This window comes from Hipposideros armiger, unplaced genomic scaffold (assembly GCF_001890085.2).
Source record: "Hipposideros armiger isolate ML-2016 unplaced genomic scaffold, ASM189008v1 scaffold_27, whole genome shotgun sequence".
In the NCBI taxonomy this organism is placed as follows: domain Eukaryota; kingdom Metazoa; phylum Chordata; class Mammalia; order Chiroptera; family Hipposideridae; genus Hipposideros; species Hipposideros armiger.
In genome coordinates this window covers 4,714,195-4,723,201 of record NW_017731377.1, presented here as the reverse complement: position 1 = coordinate 4,723,201, position 9,007 = coordinate 4,714,195, and the positions used below count along the sequence as shown (strand labels likewise).

General features: G+C 35.9%; 1 long non-coding RNA gene across 1 annotated transcript; it reads right to left on the bottom strand.

Annotated features, from left to right (window-relative positions):
* Window positions 1–2,095: 2,095 nt before the first annotated feature.
* Window positions 2,096–7,471, bottom strand: LOC109379526 (uncharacterized). The gene is made up of 3 exons (XR_002123220.1): window positions 7,326–7,471; window positions 6,911–7,099; window positions 2,096–2,253 (listed from the first exon to the last, which is right to left on the bottom strand). It is a non-coding gene; the product is annotated as an uncharacterized LOC109379526 (long non-coding RNA).
* Window positions 7,472–9,007: the final 1,536 nt, after the last annotated feature.

Genomic DNA, 9,007 nt, shown 5'->3' with positions numbered 1-9,007 from the left:
ATTTGGGGAGAAATATTTACAACCACAATTTAGTACATTATTCTAGCTTCAAAATAAATACTGTCAAGCTTAATAGAAACCAGGCAGTGGGCCTACAATAAATGTAATAGGCTCAGCCTCGCCTTTCTATTTCTTTTTATTGGGTTTTCGGGAAAGTCTATGAAGGAAATTCTAATTGCAATTGCTCCCAGCACATGCTCAGTCAGGTTCTGTAAGCCTTAGAGAGAGAAATGGTAGCCCTGGGCTATGGGGTAGAATCAGTGGTATTTTTCCAAACTAAACTGAATATGCGAGCATAGTGAATAATTAAAATTATGTTCCACAATGCTTCATCCTTCATTGTACCACAAGAAGTCAAATCAGATAAAGGCTGTTATTAAATACAAAATAACACCTTATTCTATGCCATTGATAGATTCATTAAGCAGGAACACTGCCCACAGAAAACAAGTCTTTTTCTCATTACTCAGGAATCAGAACTTCACGTTTTCTCAATTTAACACAAATGTGGACCCTCTGAGTTCATCAGTAACAACTAGAATAGAAAACCTGGAAATTAACATAGTAGAAATGCATATTAAAGGGGCATTTACTATTTTTTAAGCTTTCTTGTTGCATTGTGCCTTATTTTTATCTAACTGGAGAAACTAAAGCTTTTCAGACTGGTGAAAAGAAGCAATACAAAGATTAGATGAACACAGTGTGAAATGAATATACTTGATTGAAACTGTTCTGAGCTAAGCTTTTCTGATTCCCTATGACGTCATGGAACCTCATGATTGGAAATTCCAATGGCTTCATGATGTCAAAAATGTCCATTTGCTTGAATCTATTCTCAAAGTCCCTCTGAAATTAAAAAAAAAAGAGAGAGAAAAACATGTATAAGGAACCTAAAAAGATAATAAATTTTGAACAGAAAATACTTATCCAAATATGTTGAGACTAAATGCTATATAATAAAAACATGAGTCTGGGGAGAAAAAAAGGTACAATATTCTAAACAAAATACATAGCTACACTTGAGAAAAGTTTTATTAGGAGATGAGTAGCGGTTGCATTTTCATAGGAAAGTTGAATCCATTTAATAAAACTGCCACATGCTCTAACCCTCTGGCAGGTGTGGAAACTGACAGGTGTAAAGGAATATGCATACACAAAGCTCCCCGTCTGTAAGAACTACCGGGGCAGTTGAAAAGATGTTACAGCTTCATTCTCTCTGCTTGTGGGCATTTCTACTGAGGTCTAATTTCTACTGAGGTCTAAAAGCTCTGTTTTACCAGACACAGTGTCTGAAAATTGGGAAGTAGAATGGAGAAAGGTTAAACACACTTGGAACAGCTCTAGAATAAGCCAGAATTTTAAAGCAGTCAATGTTGATTATTATTATTATTATTATTATTATTATTATTATTATTATTAGTGTCAGGTGTGCAAAACAATGTACTAGACATTTAAACACCTCACAAAGTGATAATCCCCTCCCCCAATCTACTACCCCTCTGACTCAATGTTGATTTTTGATTATCTTTCTTTTGTTATAGTCACACACCCTTCCAAATCCTCATGTGAATCTTTGATGGATGCTAAGTAAATAAATATTTCTTTCATGACTTGGCATGCTCAAGGTGATACCTTGGTTCTCCCCAAGTTGCTCTCTGGCATATTAGTGGTTACCATACTTGGAATTTTTCCTCTGTTACATCCATTCAATGACAATCTCTGGGCTCCCACTCTTCCTTTATGTAATAATCTCCAAGGCCCAACTGAAGTCACTTCCACACATAAACTAGATCCATAAGCCCCCACCCATAAGAGCCCCCTTGTCCTGGATACTATCTATATCACACATATTTGAAATAATTATTTCAAATTTGTTATTTTCTTGAATTGTTCACAGATTATTTCAGGTGTATTCACTGTCTTCTGATAAACTCCTTGAGGACACAATGAACATATGTTATAGTATTTTTATTTCATCAAGAGCAATATACAAATGAAAAATAATATAAAAGTAGAAAGACTAAAGGAACATAGCAGACTCAATACCTTCTTTCTCCTTGTATACATTTATATCTTTTAAAGTGATTCTGTCCTATTGCTTAATTTCTAATGAATCTAGTAGTGGAAATTACTGTCCAAATAATAAGAAAAGAGATCAAATTGGCAAACAGCAGAAGAGGAGTCTTTAGATGAACATTCTTTGTGGTACTCCTTCAAAATTCTCCCCATATTTCTCTCTTGGCTTGGGATTGGCTAGAAAAAAGAGGGAAAAAAATGAAAGTAAAAAGAACTGAAATTTAGGATCTTTGGAAAGGAATGAGAGACCAGTTTGAGGGACTAATGGAGGGCAAAGACATGCTTCCATTTTTTATCTCTACTTCCCATAAGTTTTTCAAATGCTGAATATGTTAATTCAGTATATTGAACCAGTGACTTGCTTTATTCTGTTTGGGTTTCTATAATATAAAGTAATTATAGTGAAAGCCTTCAAATAGTAAAGTATAACCAATCAGGTTTCTTTTTTTTTTTTTTTTNGCTGAGCCATCCTGCCACCTGTTGGAAGCTCAGCTTGGGCTGGGCATCGAACCACTGTTGCTCAGAGCTCAAACTCTTGAGCGAGCTCTTAACCAACTGAACCACTCGGCCGACCCCCAATCATGTTTCTTAGTCATTGAAAAACACAAAAAGTAACATAACATGTGTTTGTCCTATTCATGATATTGAAATGGGTACAAGTGTAATGACTTTATACCTCACTGAACAGAAAGCCTTTTTTTTTCTTTTAATCAGAACAGCACCTTTCCAAATTGTCTTACAAGTCATAAAATTATCTCTTATACTATGGTTTGCCATATTTTAGGTTACTTGTAAAAAATCTCCTTTGAATTACTAGTCATATATACGAACCCAAAATATTTATAATTAGGATCTCTGTGGCAAGAATAATTCATTTAATCTTCTTATTTATGCTACCCATAACTGGAGGAATTTAAAGAAACTAATAAATGTTTGCCTCAATATTCTCTTTGATCAATTTCTATGTAGAAATGATTGAGATTTCATTCCAGTTTACAGGGAAGTGCTATATTTAGGGACATTTAGCAAGACATTCCAAAGCTATAAATAAAATTCCATCTTAATTCCAAACACTGTTCTGTACCTCAATAAGTAGAATTGTAAAAAATAGCTGGTTGGCTGCCAAAAATTAAGGAGTGGGATAGAAAGCCTTTCTCATATTCAAGTTAGTAAAATGAGAAAATTAAAATGAATGAATGTTCCTTATGATGTGGAGAAATCTAGTTCAAATCATTCCAGTTTTCAAGTTAATATCTCTAGTTAAAATAGATAACTATGAAATGGCTTAAATATTTTGTCTAAACGCTTTCTGGCAGTGGGGAGAGGGTCATGCAGAAGAGTTCCCCTAGTCTGCTCTCCCCACAGCCTAGAATTAGAGTGAAAGTGTTTATTTCTCTTGTAATTTTTCTTTCTCGATAACAACATGCTAAAACCCAAGCATTTCTCATTATATTATTACAATTTTTAAAAAATTGCTGGCTTATCCAATTCTGATCTGAAACACCTTTCTCTAATTAGTGTCTTTGAAAAACTGAACACAGACAGATTTTAATCTTTTATTTACTGATTTTATTTTAATGCTATTACTCAGCATATGTTGGCTACATTAAACCATTACAGTAAAAATTAAAATGAAAGTCATATGATTTATCCCCCTTTAAAAGTACTCAATCAGTCTAATAAAACTTGACTACCAAATACCAGATGTCTGATTTAAAGGCAATTCTGAACAAGAAGAAAAAACCCTCCCATTATTCTCTTAAGATATTTAGTTGAGATTAATGCCATCCAAGGAAAAATAACATTTGTGTATAAATACAGTTGTATGGATATATTGAACATAAGAAGATACAGGGAATAAAAATATAATATTGATCTTGATCATTTAAAACCCCCATCTTGATAAATACATTTGTGTGGCTTTTATAGACAATCATCAAGCCAACTTGATATATATATATTTTTTAAAGTGAGGGTGGTTATTTCAATTGAGAATGCAGACGGTCAGAATGAGAATACAAGATATAATCAAGATAGATATTTAAAATCAAGTTTTGCTCATTACTTTTCCCTCAAACTTTAGTTCCTCCTCACTATTTAATTATCAGCATAATTTCTTACCAAAAACTTCATCTGGGAAAATAAATGGATGTTCTCCGATGTATAAAAAAACATTTTTAAGAGAAAGAGACAAAAAAGGCACCAATCTTTTTCATTTTCATTACACTTGAACTCAACTACTCCCCATATTCAGCACTCCCTAAACACAATTGTTTTTCCCAACTACAAATCTTTGCCCATATTACTCTTCTCCTTCCAAGAACAGGCTTTCTCTTTCCAACAGTTAAGATCTACGCCTCAAAGATGATCTCACATGGCATTCTTTCATAGTTTGTTATTATTATTATTCCTCCCTCCCATTGCCATAACTACAGTATCGCTATGGTGGTCACTGGCTGGCAGTTCCCAAAACGTATTTGCCTTTTCTCCTGAACCCAGCAAGATTACATGTCCCAGGCTCCTTTGCAATGAGGTATGGCCGTACAATGGTGGACTGACCCATAGGCTGTCAGCAGAAGTCAGAGCATGCTTGTGTGTGAGCCACTGCTCTCCTCCTTCTGGATTGGATTGGATTCACAGTATTATGATGATGGCGAGAGCTACATGCTGGAGGTGGCAGAGCTCGGGTTCCTGAAGGCTGTGTGTTAGAGCCTGCCCTCCTTCCCACCCCCACCTTCGCTGCCAATTACAATTTACATAGCACAAAATAAGCTTCTGTTGTGTTTATTATCCACTGAGATTTCTGGGTTTCTCAGAAGCTCATATTATCTTAACTAACACAGCCAAACTTATGATCTCCCCATTGACTAAATATCCATAATGCTTTTTCTTTTTCTTTTTTAATCACTGTCTATAGTCTCTTTATAGAAGAATGATACTGCTTGCCTTTCTCCTTAAGGTCATGAACTCCTTTTTTTTTTTCAGCTTTTATTCCTGACAGTACTAAACACAGTCTCTGGTACAAAGCAGATCTTTAAATTGCATTGCACTCCTCAATCTGAGTTTATTGGGCAACCCAAAACCGAGTTTCTTGGCTCACTCATTCATTCTTTTATACATTTATTTATTCAAAGTGTTTATTGCATCCCTATCACATGTCAGTGCAGTAGACACCTTTGGGGTATCTGCCCAATTTATATTGATTCTCCTTTTTTGAGAACCCCCATAAAGGTGGACCTCCAGCAACCAAAGTCACACTGCGTGAATTTGTGGCTGACATAACCAGAGTTTAGATGTCACTCAAGCTGGGCCAATTAGATTCTGTCTTCAGGAAGGTTGCTAGGAAATAGCCAGTTAATCTTTTATAATGACTAAAATTGTATCATATATACTTGGGGGCAGAGCGCAGCTATATTATACCACATTGGCCTAAGAAGCAAAAAAAACTAGTCAATGGAACAATGAAGAAATATAGAATAAGCACCCAGAAAAAAGCATTGAATCCTGAAGGCTCTCCAAGTCTTGTTTGCAATTCTTTCCTAAGGCCAGAATGAATTCTACCACTGTGCTCTGTAGCTTTGTTAACACCTTCCCTGTTTTTCATAAGCTGTCTCAGGATGATTCCTGTTACTTGCAACTAATATAACTGTAATTAATAAAACAAGACATTTTGCTTCTCCCTAGGGATACAATGGTGAACAAGAGATACATAGTCTTTACCCTCCTGATAAGACCAGTAGGTGGTAATTCAGTAAGTGCTAGGGAAAAAAAGAAAAGCTATCTTTGCAGTGTTCTTGGATGCTGATTTTCCTTTCTCTTGAAGAATGAGGTGCGGAGGCTATTTTATGTTACACAATTAACAAGAGCTTTTTGTTTTTTTAATCACCCATGAGAATATTGCTTTCTCCAATCCCAATTTTTTCCTTTTGTTATTTTGCCATTCAAGAGCATTACAAAAATTGTAAAATCAAATATCAGCAAAAGAAGCTAAATACATTGGTGTTGGAAGAAGAGAATGGTGGGAAGCTTCTAATTGGGGTGATGGTATTGATGATAAGACAAAGTAGAAAGATAGAAAACATCAGTGAGATAGAAGATGCAGAATTTAAGGACTAATTACACACAAGTATGGCAGAGGGAAGAGTCAGGGGTGGCTGAGTTTTTTTTTTTTTTTTAGCTGAGCCATCCTGCTACCTGTTGGCAGCTCAGCTCGGGCTGGACTTGAACCACTGTTGCTCAGAGCTCAAACTCTTGAGCGGGCTCTTAACCAACTGAGCCACTCAGCTGGCCCTAAGGGGTGGCTGAGTTTTGAGCCTAAGTCACTAGGAAAATGGTAGAAGACCAGGATGCTGGTTTAAGGGAGAGATAATATGTGATGTATCATTGCATTTCAGAGTCTCAGCCTTCAGCGTGTATCAGGGTATTCTGGAAAGTTTTAAAAGATACAAATGTCCTACCTTCAGCAACAGAGATTATGACTCAGGTGGTCAGAAGTGAATTCTGTCATGAGTATTTTTAAAAAACCTTCTGCCCACAATGATTTTAATGTATTGATGGGGTTGAGAACAAACATTGTTTGAAGTGTCTAGACCTTCCACAAATGTGCTTATTTGTTTATTTCTAAAAGCTCTTTCTATTTAAAATAGTAAGACATGGTGCAGAAAACTTGAAAACTCTGATATTTAATAATATAAAGTTGAAAAAGAAGGTAGAGGGTGATGGGAGGAATAAAAAAGAGATGAAGCAAAAAAATCAATTAATACATGGGGTGGGACGCTGAACTTTAAAAACATAGATTTTTGTAAGTCCTGCTCTTGCAGTTTCTTTTCTTTACCTCACATACTGAAGCTTCTGATGACTCAGAAAATCCAGAAGATGGCAAGTTCGGCTCTGTGACGTAGTTGAAGTTTTACCTTCAATCCATTCTTCCTGCTGACTCAGACCCTCCTTGGTGATTGCCTGTTCCTTTCACTGAAACAGAGAGCTGCTCCTCTTGGCTCGGATCTCAACTTCTCAATGTTCTCTGTGGTGGTAAGAAAATAAAAAAATATTGTGATCTAAGTAAGTAGCCTAAGCATTATTAATAGATAGTTACCTACTAAATAATTAGCTGCTAATATATATGGAATGAATAAGTTGCCACTTAAGAATCAACTAGAACTTTGTCTCCTTCTCTCCAAAAGCCAAAAAGAGAAGAAACTTTGTCTACTATTTATTAAACTGTGCATAAACAAGGACTGAAGCCAAACCTACTTTCTCCTCCCATACCGAGTCGATGAAACAGACACGGATCAGTAAATCAGAAACCATGTCATGGAAAAAGTGGAAAGAAATGGGTTTGATTTTAATGGTATTTTACAAACAGATACTCTAAATCAAATATCATGGCAGTAAAAATGACAGAAGTCTGCAAAGAATGGATGATGTGTGTGTGTGTGTGTGTGTGTGTGTGTGTGTGTGTGTGTGTACACAGAAGGACAAATTCCTTTTCAAAGGAAAAGTCCGGGGGTAAAGAAAAACGCATCATGCCACCTAGTGGTAGAGAACAAGCCGATTTCCTTCTAATCATACAAAGCAACTTCGCCTTTCCATCAGAAAATCAAATGAATTCGGTAACAATGGAATCTTGATTTCACAAATTACACAGTAGTTAAAATTTAAATGTCACGGCTGTGTTTTAATTTTGTACCCACCAATGGCATTAAGAAATATGGAAGTTTAAAGAGCCCTGGAGTCAGAGTTAGGACAACTCCTATTTCTCTTTCCAACCAGGTCACTTAACCATCTGGAGATCAGTTTCTTCCATAAAGGGGCAGGATAAATGAACTCTAAGCTGCTATCATGCTCTTAAATTCCATGTTTCAAAGTAAGCAATAAGACCACATAATAAAGGAACTTTTATCTAACGCAGTCCCTTGTGACAAAGCCACCATCTTTACTAACCAAATACTTGATTACATAACATGCTTTCCACACCCTCAGTCCCATTCCAGTCCCATTTTACAGACTTCACTCTCTTCTTTCCATGCCATTCTTTATGTCTACTTTGCATTATTGGATACCCACTGCAAATAGTTCCTCTATTACCATTCTTAACCCCTGTGAACCTCAGTGGTATATGTTTGTGATCTATTTTTCTAACTTACATAAATGTCCACATATTCCCCCTTTTCCTTTGAAATCAGGTAAACCATTCCTCAAAGAAGAAAAGAAGTGAAGTTTGGGATTATATTGCCATGTTTCTCAGATACTGTAAAGTATAATTTTCCCTTTCCCCCACTCTTATTAGGAATATAGATCCAAGGGTGGACCTGTTAATCAGAATTAGGAAAGGCCTTAAAAACCAGCAGTCAATCTGAGCTGTTTGGAATATTTAATCTCCTAATAAGCAGTCTATTCTTGCAACCAAGGAACAACATTGTTAATATTTTTTTAATTCCAAAAGAAAGAAAAAGGTCTTAAAATATAATATTTTAACTATTCCAAATATGACAGAAACCCAGCAACATTTCTCTGATGCAACAGTTTAAAAAGTATCAAAGTCAGCTGCAAAAAGTTTTTTGATTTGAAAATCTGACTTTCTCTGCACCAAAGCCTTGTCCCTCATCCCAGCACCATACAATAGCAGAAATAGTAAATAGCTTTCTAATGAGCCTAAGTGGTTAACCCAAGAATTTGTTTATTTGCTCTAAGAAGCCAGTCTTGAGATTACACTCTAGCCTTACTGTGCTTTCACTATTGACAACACGGTGTGTCACAGATGAAATTATGAAAGGACAAAAATCTGTATTTCCTTCTCCAAACTGAAGACTACAAAATAAATGGGACAAGCAGAGGAAGTGGAAGAGTATATACATTAGCCTCCTATAAGCACATAGAGGGACTGGCAGTTAGATTCATGCTGAATATGCTGACATTCCCCTGATGCCCT